Source organism: Hevea brasiliensis, chromosome 10, assembly GCF_030052815.1.
Source record: "Hevea brasiliensis isolate MT/VB/25A 57/8 chromosome 10, ASM3005281v1, whole genome shotgun sequence".
In the NCBI taxonomy this organism is placed as follows: Eukaryota; Viridiplantae; Streptophyta; class Magnoliopsida; order Malpighiales; family Euphorbiaceae; genus Hevea; species Hevea brasiliensis.
In genome coordinates, this window is record NC_079502.1 from 16,259,646 (window position 1) to 16,274,789 (window position 15,144).

Sequence of the window (15,144 nt, forward strand, 5' to 3'; positions counted from 1 at the left end):
TAATTTTAAGTTTAAATTTTGTTATCAATATCTTTAAATTTTAGCATTCTAATTAGCTTATTCGTTTATTTTAAATTTAAGCACAATTCTCTGTAGGAACAATATTTTTAAAACTATACTACTGTGACCCGAGCACTTGCGGAAGCTATTTTACAGCAACATCAAATTTTTAACGCCATTGCCGAGGAATTGTGTGGTTTTAAGTTGGATTTTAATTGTTTTAAGTATATTAGAATTTTTATTTTCTTTTATTTTCACTACCGTTCCTTGTGTTTTTCAGATACTTTTCTTATTTATGAGACGATCGAAAAGCACAAGTGATACTCAATTATTGTTCAACCCTAAAATTGAAAAATTATATTGAGCTAACAAAAAGGAATCTAAGAAGAGAAAGGAAGCAGAAAAAGAAGAGCAACAAAGGCTTGAACAAGAGGAGAAAATTGAAAATATGGAGAATTAAAATAGAGCTGATGATGGAAACAATGGAGGAAATGATCAGAGCAGGCAGAATGAAGTCGTTAATCAAAATAATCCTCAGAGAAGGTACATGTTAGATTTTATTGAAATTGTGGTTAATAAAATTTATTTCATATTTTAATTCTCTTGTATCTCTTTTCTACCGGCAATATATTGGAAATTACCGATGAAATATGTGTGTTGGCAATTGTCGTCGTTTTTTTTTTTCATTATTATGATGAGTAATGAGTAACTGTAAGTAATTTAATTAATACATATTTAAACCTATGCAATTAATTAAAAAAATTATAAATATTTTTATCATAATATTGATTGTCATTTAATTATTATAATTATTTTTATTATTTAAAATTAAAAAAATAATAATTTAATTTAATTATATAATTATAGCAAAAATTTATAAAATATGTAACCATATTTATTCAATTAAATTTGAAAATTACAAATTACATGATTATTTAATTATAAATCATTATGGTAACACTTATATATTTTATTTATTTATTTTTATTTATTTATTTTTATAAGTAATAATATCTTGTAATTATATATATAAACTTTTTTTTTAAATGGATTGCAAAAAGAGATCACGAGTGCAATAGTGGAGTGAATGCTACTCTCTTTTCCTACTAGTGGAGTGAATGCTGTTGCCTTTTTCTTATTTGAAAACTACCATAATGTATAGGTAATTTATAATTTTTATTTTTTTAATTTAATTTTTAATTATATTTTAAATAAGATAAATTATTATTATTAAATTAATTTTAAATTAAAATTTGTCTTTTATTTAATTTAATTTAAATAAATTTTTATTTATTATAATAATAAATTTTTTATTAATGTGCGATATAATTAATTAAAATATTTATTTAATTCTTTTTATACATATATTAATAATAGTTTTCATGATTATTTAATTTAAAATGTAATTAAAATATTTTATTTAAAAAACGATTTAAATTTTATAAATTTTTTTATTTTATATTATAATTTATTTAAATCAGAATTTATTTTTTATAAATTATAAAAAATATATTAAATTAATAATAAAATAATATTATTTTAAAAATATATAATTATAATATTCTTTGTTATTAATATAATGAAAAAAATTGAATTACTAATAATGAATTGAATTATTTAATTTTAATAATAGTTAAAATATATAACATTATTATTAATTAAAAACAACATTTTATTATATTATTTTTTAAAAATAATATATCTAAGTGTAAATTATGTTTTATTAATTTGATATATTTTTTATAAAATAATTTTTTGACAAAAATAGTTATCACTTTACATAAATTTATAATATAAAATAAATATATTTTTATAATAATTAAAATATTAAAATATCCTCATTTTCTATTAATATAATAAATATTAAAAAAATATATATTATTTTTCAAAATACAAATTTTATAATTTTAATATTGTAACTTTATTTGTTTTTAATCATCTTTATTTCTAACTAAATTTTCAATATAATCATATTTGCAATTTATATTTAAAATTCTACTTTTATATAAAAATATAGTTGAGAGATAATTTATATATGAAAATATAAATATTTAATTAAAATTTAAAAATAATTCTATTAAAAATTAATGATAATAAAATATGGATAATCAAAGATATATAATTATAATGAAATAAAATATTCAAAAATTTAAAAGTTATTAAATAATATATTTATAAAAAAAAACTAATAATTAAATAAATATTAATTAAATATATTTAAACAAATAAATTTTGAGAATGATAATTAATAATTTAAAAAAAAATAAAAAATAGTACAAATAAAAAAAATTAAGAGTATTTAGATTAAATGTAAATATTTGGTGAGAAAAAAGTGCTTGATGTGTATTAAATGCTTCGTATGATATATTATACATGGACAAATAAATAAAAATTATTTAAATAAAAAATAATTTATAATTAAATATTATTTAATTAAAAAAAGTAACAAATATTCAAATTTAAATTTTACAATAGTAAAATATTTTCTATTTACTTGACCGTTTCAATTAAATCTTCATAAGTTGGTCATAATGATAATAATAATAATAATAATAATAAGCGTTAATTAATATCAGGAAAGTGAAATAAAAAAATATAAAATTATTAATATAAATAATAATATATATTATAAATAAGTTAAATGTCTATATTTTATTTTTATAATTTTTTATTTAAATTATAATTTTTTTTCCTCAAATTTTTTAATAAATATTTCCTAATAAAAATAATAAAAAATTTAACAACGTAACAAAAACATTTGTTAAAGATATAAAATAATTTAAGGTTGACTAAATTATATGATAGTAAATTATAATATCATAAATTAATAATAATTATGATATCACAAATTAATAGTCAATTTTTTTTAAACTAATGGCCATCAATGACTTTATTATTATTATCATTATTATTATTATTATTATGGAAGGTAATATATGATAAATAATATTCTTATATAGATGAATTTTTTAAAAAAATAATATAAATAATTTTTAAATATCACATTTAATCATAAAGGATCTTAAATTTTTAAATTTGAATTTTAAAGAAAATAATAATTTAAATCTTAAATGTTAAAGTAGTATTATAAATAATAATGATAATTAAAAGAGAAATAAAAAAAATTAAATAATAATTAGTATTTATAAAATAATATAAATAATTTTTAAATATTATATTTAATTACAAAATGTTTTAATTTTTAAAAATTAAATTTTAAAAAAATAATAATTTAAATTATAAATATTAAAGTAGTATTATAAATAACAATGATAATTAAAAAAAATAAAAAATTAAATAATAATTAATATAAAGGAGAATATTTATGATTTATTATAAAATCATAAATTAATGATAAGTTTCTTTAAACTAATTGTATTAATGACTTATTATTATTATTATTATTATTATTATTATTATTATTATTATTATTAAGAATAACACGTGGTAAATAGTATTTTTATGCAAATAAATTTATAAAAAAATAATATAAATAATTTTTAAATATTACATTTGATCATAAAAGGTCTTAATTTTTTAAAAAATTAAATTTTAAAAAAATTATAATTTAAATAATAAATGTTAAGTATTATTGTAAATATTAATAATAATAATAATTAAAAGATAAATAAAATAATTAAATAATAATTAGTATTTATAAAATAATATATGTAATTTTTAAATATTACATTTAATTATAAAATGTCTTAATTTTTAAAACTTAAAATTTTAAAGAAAATAATAATTTAAATCATAAATATTAAGTAGTATTGTAAATAATAATGATAATTAAAAGAGAAATAAAAAAATATATTAAATTATTAATAATGAATTGAATTATTTAATTTTAATAATAAAAAAAATATTTAACATTATTATTAATTAAAAATAACATTTTATTATATATTTTTTAAAAATATTATATCTTTTAAATTTTATAAAGTGTAAATTTTTTTATTAATCTGATACATTTTTTATAAAATAATTCTTTTAAAAATGGTTATTATTTTACTAAAATTTATGATATAGGATAAATATATTTCATAAAAATTTAAAATTTTAAAATTATTATTTTTTATTAATATAATAAATATTAAAAAAACATACTATTTTTTAAAAGACATATTATATAATTTTAATATTATAATTTTATTTTTTTTTATTCATATTTGCTTGTAGTTAAATTTTCGATATAATCATATTTATATTCTATTTTTGAAATTATACTTTTACATAAAAATATATTTGAGAGATAATTTATGCATAAAAATTTAGATATTTAATTAAAATTTGAAAATATTTCTGTTGAAAATTAATGATAATAAAATATGAATAATCAAAATATTAGTTATAATTACATTCTATATATAATTATAATGAAATAAAATATTAAAAAGTTTAAGAAGTATTAAATAAGAAATTTATAAAAAAATATAGTAATTAAATAAATATTAATTAAATATATTTAAATAAATAAATCTTAAGAATGATGAATAATAACTTTTGAAAGAAATAATAAAAAAATCAGAGTAAATAAAAAAAAAAGTTGAGAGCACTTAGGTGAAATGAAAATACTTGGTGAGAGGAGAGTGGTTGATATTTATCAAATGTCTTATAGATGACATACTATATATGGATATACAAATGGAAACTATTTAACTAAAATTTTAATATTATAATTAAATATTATTTAATTAAAAATGGTAATAAAAATATTTAAATTCAATTTTTATAACAGTAAAATATTTTTTATTTATTTAGCTATTTTAATTCAATGGCCATAAGTTAAACATTTATAATAATTGATGCATGTATTTTATATTATTATTTAGGTATAATTCTTGCAACTAATTTACCCTTGATTATAGCTTTTATGATAGAAATTAGCCTTTGTTTAGTTAATTTTCTCTTTTCATATTTCCTAGTTTAATTTATGGAATTTACTTATTTTGTAAGTTAAAATATGAAGAATTTTGATGATATTTTGATCAAAGCAACCATTTGGAAGAAATCATAGCTGATTTACAAAATTTTAAAGAGAAAAATTTGAAGTAGAATTTTAAAGAAACAGAAAGTTGTACAATATATGACACAGCTTGCATAGCTTATGTTGCAGCATGCGTTGGTGGACTTGATGAGTCTCGAAAATTGTCTAGAAAGTTGCACAACTTGAGACACAAGCGCAACACAACCTGATTTAGCTTATGTCATTTTAATGAAAATGCCGACATGACACTTTCTCTTATCTAACCTCATACATCATCTTTTCTCCAGAATCTTCTATCTTTTAACCCATTTTTAGGGCAGACCCATGAGGGATATAAAATCATCTTTTTCTCTCTCTTACCACAAGGAGAAAACAAAGGATTTTTTTGCTAGAAAGAGAATGAGAGAGAGAAGCACCTTGGATCGTTGTCGCAGCAGCCAAGAGGACGTCTTCTCCAGTGTTCTAGCAGCAGATTACTCACTATTTTTGCTGAGTTTTTCTTTCCCTTAGCTTAGATTTTCATTTCTTTCTCATTTCTTCACTTGGGTTTGTCTTGAAATCATGATTTATGAGTAGAACTTTGAGATTTAAGGGATAGGTATGTAAATATTACATTGTATTGTGGTTTTTAAACTGATTTAGCTATTTTAATGAGATTTGCTGCATTTTTTATTTATTGCTTATGAGCTTATTGTCTTGTTTGATGAAAGAGCCCTCATTAAGTTAAGTCTTAATCCTTTATAGATGGACTAAAAAGTGAATGTTTAGGATAAATAATCTTGCAAAAAACTTGGTTTTCTTGGTGTTAGAAATAAGCTAAGAAGATTAAGAGGACTTTTATAATCAATTACAGCTTTAAATGGGTTTTTATCATGTTTGAAATACAGTGAAAACAATGTTTGATTTGATAAAAACTAACTTTGAAATGTTTGAGAAAGGTTTCAAAGAATTAAGAATTGATTTTCTTCAAAGATTGCAAATCTCATGTGATTGGTTAAATTAGGGATAAACCACATACAATTAATATTGAAAAGCCCTATCTCTAGAATCACTTTAATTTTTATTGAAGTTAGATTTAATTCCTCCCAATTTCATAATTCGTGATTTCAGTTTGAATTTTAATCATCTAGTTTAATTAGTTTAATTGATTGTTCGATTTAGCTTAAATTCCTCAAATACTAATTTTAAGTTTAAATTTTATTATCAATATCTTTAAATTTTAGCATTCTAATTAGCTTATTCATTTATTTTTAATTTAAGCACAATTCTCTGTGGGAACAATATTTTTAAAACTATACTACTGTGACCCGAGCACTTGCGGAAACTATTTTACAGCAACATCAAATTTTTAACGCCATTGCCGGAGAATTGTTTGGTTTTAAGTTGGATATTAATTGTTTTAAGTTGATTAGAATTTTTATTTTCTTTTATTTTCACTACTGTTCCTTTTGTTTTTCAGATACTTTTCTTGTTTATGAGATGATCGAAAAGCACAAGTGATACTCAATTATTGTTCAACCCTAAAATTGAAAAATTATGTCGAGCCAACAAAAAGGAATCTAAGAAGATAAAGGAAGCAGAAAAAGAAGTGCAAGAAAGGCTTGAACAAGAGGAGAAAATTAAAAATATGGAGAATTAAAATAGAGTTGATGATGGAAACAATGGAGGAAATGATCAGAGCAGGCAGAATGAAGTCGTTAATCAAAATGATCATCAGAGAAGGTACATGTTAGATTATGCTTTTCCTATATGTGCAGATGTGAGAGATAACAAACTTGTTATTAGAGCCAATCAATTTGAGTTAAAAGACTGGTCTCATTCAACTGGTCCAGAATTCACAATTTGGGGGCAGCTCACTTAAAAATCCCCATTCTCATTTGAAGAAATTTCTAATGATATGTGGCACACAAAGATAGCTTGGAGTTCCAGATGAAGTAATTCAGTTGACCTTATTCTCATTCTCTCTTCGAGATTCAGCATTAAATTGGTATAATACACTTTCATAAGCTACTATGGCTACTTGGGAGCAGCTATCTCAAGCTTTTCTATCTCAGTTTTTTCCACCTGGGAAGACCACTCATTTGAGGAATTTAATGGTAGCTTTCAGACCAATGCATGATGAAACTTTATATGAATCTTAGATGAGATTTAAAGAGCTTGAAAGGCAATGTCCTTATCATAAAATACCCAAATGGATGATTGTTCAAAATTTTTACGCCAGAGTTACTCCAGCCATAAGAAATACAATTGATTCACAAGTACGAGGAGATTTCATGAGAATGACAAGCGAAGAATGTTATGATCTGTTAGAGAAGACTGCTCATAATACCTATTTGTGGGGAAATCCTAGAGCAATTGAGTTAAAGAAGGCTGGGATCAATGAACTTGACTCAGTTAGTTACATGAATGCAAGATTTGATCAGTTGACTCAGCTTCTTAGTGATTTTTGCACAAAGGCAACAACCTCAACTCCTACAACTATGTAATAAGTTGCCTATACAGATGGAACCCATAATTGTGGGGTTGATTACTCTTCTTATAGTGATGATTACTTACAAGAACATACTACTTATGTAGGGGGTTATCAACAGAAACTTATGGGAAATGTTTATTCTAATGTGAACAACTCAACATGGAGACCACAAGCAACTTTTGGTCAATAAGGTTAGATCTCAAATTATGCTCATAACCAACAGTATGTGCAGCAGAATCGACCTCAGTTTCAGTCATAATTTCAGCCCACAAGGTAGCCACCTCCTGGATATCAATCAAAAGCACAACAACATCTTCCACCTCCTGAACCAAAGCCAACCTTGAAAAGTAGGATGGAGAAATTTTTTGCTGAACAAAGCAAGATGAATACCAAATTGGAGGAAGAAATGCAACACATGAGATAAACCATGGATCAGCTACAAAGCTCACAATCGCATATTGGAGAATCAATTGGCTCAACAAGCAAGCTCATCAGGATCTAAATCCTATGGCAAACTACCTAGCCAACCACAAAACCCCCATGAACAATGTAAGGTTGTGACCTTGAGAAGTAGTAAGAAAGTTGGTCAAGAGAGTGAAAACAAAAAATAAGAAAAAGAGAGCACAAAAGAAGAAAATTCAGTTGAGAGCAAGAAAAATGAAAAAGAAGAAGAAAGCAAAAGTGAGCAAGATGACGGAGAGAAGCCATACATTCCACTTGAACCTTTTAAGCCCACCCTTCCCTACCCTCAAAGATTCATCAAGCAGAAGTTAGACAAATAATTTGGCAAATTCCTTAAAGTGCTGAAGAAGTTTTATGTCAATGTCCCCTTCACTGAAGCACTGTCTCAAATGCCAAGTTATGCCAAGTTCTTAAAGGAAATTCTTACTAACAAGAGAATGCTAGAAGATTATCACACCATCAACTTAGAAGAGCAATGCAATGCTATAATTCAAAACAAGTTACCTCCCAAACTCAAGGATCCAAGTGTATTTTCCATTCCTTGTCATATCGGTGATAACTGTGTGGCAAATGCCTTATGTGACCTTGGAGCCAGCATCAACCTAATACCACTTTCAATATATGAGAAGCTGAATATGGGAGACTTGAAGCCCACCAACATGTATCTTTCATTGGCTGACTATTCAATTAAATATCCAGAAGGCATTCTAGAAAATGTGCCTATCAAGGTTGAAAACTTTTACATTTCGGTAGATTTTGTCATTTTAGACATGGAAGAAGACACAAAAATTCCTATTTCATTGGGAAGACCATTTTTTGTCACAGCTGGTGCATTAATTGATGTAAAGGGTGAGAAATTAACACTTAGAGTGGGAGATGATCAAATGATATTGAACATCAATCCAGCCATGAAGAGGAAATGAATAAGTTGAATCTTGTTTGCGGGTAGACATCAATGATGAGATTGTTTAAGAGCATTTCAGAAAAAGTTATCCATAAGACCCCCTTAAAAATTGCCTAGTCCATGGTAGAAGCATTAATGATGATAACCCTAACATAGCTGCTTTTACACAACACTTGGAGAGCTCACCACCACATCTTGAAGCGACAATTTTTCAGCTTGAAGAAGTGCAGACTTTGGAGATCAAATCACCATCATTAAAAGTAGAGGATGCTCCAAAGGTAGATCTTAAACCTCTCCCTTCCAAACTCAGGTATGCTTTTCTTGGACGAATAAATTTCAACAACTGTCTCTATATAACACTACAGTCCTTTAATTTTAAAATGTAATATAAAGTCCCCAAAACTTTCAAATTTTGTATAGTAAAATCCCTCTGATTTTTAATTACTGATTTTTTAGTTAGAAACTAATGTGAATAACTCTCGCATGACACTTAGTCAACACTTCTCTCTCATCTCTTATACAAAGTGTAAAATTATTTTCTTCACCCATGAAAAATTATTCTGTCTATAGAGAGAAAAAGAATTCAATTTATACATGAATGGAGAGAGAAAAGAGAAATACTGACTAAACTACATGCTGGAATTGTCCATATTAGTATCTAACTGAAAAACTGATAATTAGATGTTAGAGAGATTTTACTGTGCAAAATTTGAAAGTTGATGGGGTTTTATATTACATTTTTAAGTTGAGAGACTGTAATGTTACAACTAAATAAGTTCAAGGACAATTGTCAAAATTTATCCTTTTTTGGACCTAATGAAACATATCTTGTTATAATTAATACATCTTTGACTGATATTGAAATTAACAAATTGTTAAGAGTTTTGAGAAAATATAGGAGAGTTTTGGGATTTACATTTGATAATATAAAGGGAATTAGCCCAACACTTTGTGTGCATAAGATTTCCTAGAGCAAAACCACCACTACCCCCTCCACCAGATGGCAAGGGTAAAGGAGTTGTTATTCTTGGCTAGACAGTTTTACTTGCAGCATTTATATTTCATGTTTTTATTTAGTTAGTTCTTTCAGTTACTTATTTAGTTAGCTTTATCCTTTCATAGCTTGTTAGCGTGTTTAGTTAATATTTTGTTTGCATTTTTATTTGAGATAGTTGCTTATTTAGTATTTTTTGTTATTTGCCAGTACATTTTTCTTTTTGTTTTGACTCTTTAATGCTTTACTTGTTTTTAATATGCTCATTTGGAATTTTTCTTATTGAATGGCTGTATGTTGATTACATTCTTACTTCCATATATCATTTTGCGCATTATTGATTTCATGGACCCTGTTTTTCTTTTTGCAAAGTGTATAGCAGCAGCTCCAAAATTTTCTTCAATTAAATTGACTGCATCTTCAATGAGGTAACAATTTGCCACTGCTTATGCAACAGGGTAACATCTATCCACTTTCTTTTAAGTTCATTAGGCTTACTTATCCATTTTTTATACACATATTAGTCATATATTATTTGCGCAGTATTTGAGTGAGCCTCTTGAATTTATTTTATAGCCATATTATCCCATTTCTTGCATTCTTTTGACATTGACGACAATGTCCATTCTGAGTATGGGGGAGAGGGTAAAATTTTTGCAAAAGTTAATTTTCCTTTTCACTAACACATAATTGCATACTCATTTATTAATTCATACTTATGCATACTCATACATATTCACTGCATATAGTTTCATATATTTAACTATACACATTTAGTTGCATATAGGTTCATTATACATTTATACATGCATGCATTTCATTTATTCATTTAAAAATTTTTGGATTTAAACTAGTCTTTAGAATTTCAAAAGTTGCTTATTCAAGCAATTTAACTTGCCTCTAGATGGTTAGTGGAATGAAAGTTTCCAGCTAGGTACAAAGTCTTACGCATTATTCTTTCTCTTATTTAATAGCTGAAAATTAATTCATTAATATAGGTATTTAGATTCTAATTAGTTATTTTGAGTTCTTGAGTGTCTGAATAAGTCTTTAAAGAAGAAAATGGTCACTGCTATCTCACAATTCCTAGAATAAGCATATTAGATTTTTCAAAGTAAAACTTTTAACTTGCATTTGATAAGAATATGATTTAGGCATTCTTTCATAATACAAACCCTCATATTTAGCCTTAACCTACCCTTAATTTCATTTTAACCATTGCAAACCCCCTTTGAGCCTTAATTCCCTAATTTCTTTGGAACCCAAATCATTTACCTAGCCATAGACCTAAACACTACCACCCACTCATGAGAATAATATTTTAGCAATCAAGGGCATTTTACAGCTGGAAAAAAAAAAAAACTACTCTTGGAGGACTGAAATATCTTGAAAAGTGCTAGTGTAATTGTGACAATCTATTAAAATGTCACAAAAATATCCCAAACGTAATTTTGGGTGTAACATGAAATAGGGACAAGTACAAAATCAAAAAAATATAAAAAGTAATCCCTTTATATAATCATAGAAATAAGTTAGCACTTGAGATTCATTGTAAATTTCTTTCCTCTTGAGTTAAAAAAAAATATATTCTTATAAAAAAAAGAGAGAAAAAAATTATAAAAAAAAAAGAAAAAGAAAGAAAAAGAAAAAGAAAAAGAAAAAGAAAAAGAAGAAGAAAAAAGAATATTTGATGCACTTTGAATTTCATGATTAGTATTATTATCATATTTTGTTTTTCTTATTCCCTTTCTTTGTTAACCACAATTTTACCATATTTGACCCCATTACAACCCTTAAAAGAACGTAATGATTATTTGAAAAATACTTGTTACATTAGTAGACTTAGATCTTTTATGCTTGCATATGGGTTTGGCAATACAATCCTCTATACATTACTCACCATCTATTTAGGACACATTGGCTATCTATTTCTTTTAGGTTTATTTCGGCACAATTGACTCTTGTAGCTGGTTGGTATTTGTTGCTTGGTTTGATTAGTTAATTCTTAGCTATTCTCTAATTGTTTAGAGTGATTGCTTCTTTCTTTATGCTTTGCTGGTGGGAATTTGGAATGTTGGTGGCTAGAGATAAGTTGGTGGTTTGGATTAGTGATTTTTATATTTTCAAATACTGATTCCATTCCCTTCCAAATGAGTCTTTAATGAAATTTTGCTTAGGGACAAGCAAGAGTTTGAGTATGGAGGAATTTGATGCATGCATTTTATATCATTATTTTGGGTATAATTCTTGCAACTAATTTACCCTTGATTATTGCTTTTATGATAGAAATTAGTCTTTATTTAGTTAATTTTCTCTTTTCATATTTTCTAGTTTAATTTATGGAATTTACTTATTTTGTAGGTTAAAATATGGAGAATTTTGATTATATTTTGATCAAAACAGCCATTTAGAAGAAATCAGAGTTGATTTGCAAAATTTTAAAGAGAAAATTTTGAAAAAAAATTTTAAAGAAATCGAAAGTTGCACAATATATGACACAGCTTGTGTAGCTTATGTTGCAACCTACGTTGGTGCACTTGATGAGTCCCAAAAATTGTCTAGAAAGTTGCACAACTTGCGACATAAGTGCAATACAACCCGATTCAGCTCGTGTCATTTTAATGAAAATATTGACGTGACCCTTTCTCTTATCTGACCTAATACATCATCTTTTCTCCAGAATCTTCTATCTTTTAACCCATTTTTAAGGTAGACCCATAAAGGATATAAAATCATCTTTTTCTCTCTCTTACCACAAGGAGAAAACAAAGGATTTTTTTAGCTAGAAAGAGAAGGAGAAAGAGAAGCACCTTGTATCATTGTTGTAGCAGCCAAGAGGACGTCTTCTCCAGCGTTTCAGCAGCAGATTTTTCACTATTTTTACTGAGTTTTTCTTTCCCTTAGTTTAGATTTTCATTTATTCTTAATTTCTTCACTTGGGTTTGTCTTGAAATCATGATTTGTGATTAGAACTTTGAGATTCTAGAGATGGGTATGTAAATATTGCCTTGTATTGTGGTTTTTGAACTGATTTAGCTATTTTAATGAGATTTACTGCATTTTTGTTTTATTGCTTGTGAGCTTATTATCTTACTTGATGAAAGGGTCCTCATTAAGTTAAGTCTTAATCTTTTACAGATGAACTGAAAAGTGAATGGTTAGGACATATAATCTTGCAATAAACTTAGTTTTCTTGGTGTTAGAAATAAGCTAAGAAAATTAAGAGGACTTTTATAATCAATTAGAGCTTTAAATAGGTTTTTATCAGGTTTGAAATACTGTTAAAATAGGGTTTGATTTGATGAAAATCAACTTCGAAATTCTTGAGAAAGGTTTCAAAGAATTAAGTATTGATTTCCTTCAAAAATTGCAAATCTCATGTGATTGGCTAAATTGGGGATAAACTACATACAAGTAATATTGAAAAGCCTTCTCTCTAGAATCACTTTAATTTTTATTGCAATTAGAATTAATTCCTCCCAATTTCATAATTAGCGATTTTAATTTGATTTTTAATCATCTAGTTTAATTAGTTTAATTGATTGTTTGATTTGGCTTAAATTCCTCAAATACCAATTTTAAGTTTAAATTTCGTTATCAATATCTTTAAATTTTACCATTCTAATTAGCTTATTTCTTTATTTTCAGTTTAAACACAATTTCCTGTGAGAACGATATTTTAAAACTATACTATTGCGACCTGTGCACTTACCAAAGCTATTTTACAGTAACATCAATAATAATAATAATAATAATAATAATAATAATAATAATAATAATTAATCATAGAAAAGTGAAATAAAAAGAATAGTAAATTATTAACATAAAAATTAATACATGCTAATTATAAATAAGTAAAATTTCTATATTTTATTTTTATAACTTTTGATGTAGACTACACTTTTTGATTTTTAAATTTTTTAATAAAAATTTTATAAAAAAAATAATAGAAAATATAACAATATAATAAAAGTATTTATTAAAGATATGAAATAATTTAAGGTTGATTAAATTATATAATAGTTTATTATAAGGTCACAAATTAATGGTCAATTTTCTTTAAGTCAGTAGCCATAACAACTTTTTATTATTATTATTATTATTGTTGTTGTTGTTAAATTATTTTTTTATTTTAAATTATTATTATTATTATTATTATGGAAAGTAATATGCAATAAATAATGTTTTTACATAAATAAATTTATAAAAATAAAAATATAAATAATTTTTAAATATTACATTTAATCATAAAAGATTTTAATTTTTTTGAAAAATCGAATTTTAAAGAAAATAATAATTTAAATAATAAATATTAAGATAAAATTGTAAATAATATCAATTAATAAAAGAGAAATTAAAAAAAATTAAATAATAATTATTATTAAAGAAAGTTATTAATAAAAAGTGTCACGTGGTAAATTTTTCAAGAAAAGTGTTATATGGTATTTTATTGAGAACACCACTCTGCTTTATATATATATATATATATATATATATATATATATATATATATATATATAATGCTCTAGTTCCTCGCTAATATTTTGTTCCGATAAATTTGGGGAGAGGAATAGAAATAAAAGATGGATTTATTTTTTTAATTTTTAATTTTTAATTTTTTTATAAAAAAATAGAATATAAAGAATGAAAAAAAAAAGATAGGTATATAATTTTATAGGTAAAAGATTAATTTTTTTTATTCTCTCTAAATTATGGAGAAAATAACTAGAAAAATCCTTTATTTTTTCTCTTTATCCAAACAAGAAAAAGGAGCTTTTCAAACATATTTTACCTTAATTATTTTCCTTCTTCCCCATTTCCACCTACCCAAAAGGTGTAAGTTTCTCCCAAATCCATCAAGCCTCCTCTGTTTTTAGATGATAGAGATAATAGGGTAGTTGGGAAGGAGACATGTGGTCATGAGGTTGATTTTTGAGTATATATAATTCATTTTTAAGAAATTTGAACTTAAATGAGACATTAATTTTTTTTTTTTTGTTAATTTTAAAGGAGACATAACCCAATGTGCCACCTAATTATCATATTCTTTGTTTTATTTTTATATAAAAAATAACTTATCATATTAAAATTCAGTATTTTATTTAAATATTTTTAATTTCAACTACTAAAATCTTATCTTACGAAAAAAAAAATCAGTTAGATTAAAAAAATAGTGAATTATATATATATATATATATATATATATATATATATAAAAAGTAATTACTCACCAGAAAATTATTTATGAAATTTAAACATTTATTTTCAAAAATATTTTTTATATTTAAAATTTAAAGAATTTGAATAATGATAATTTAAAAATC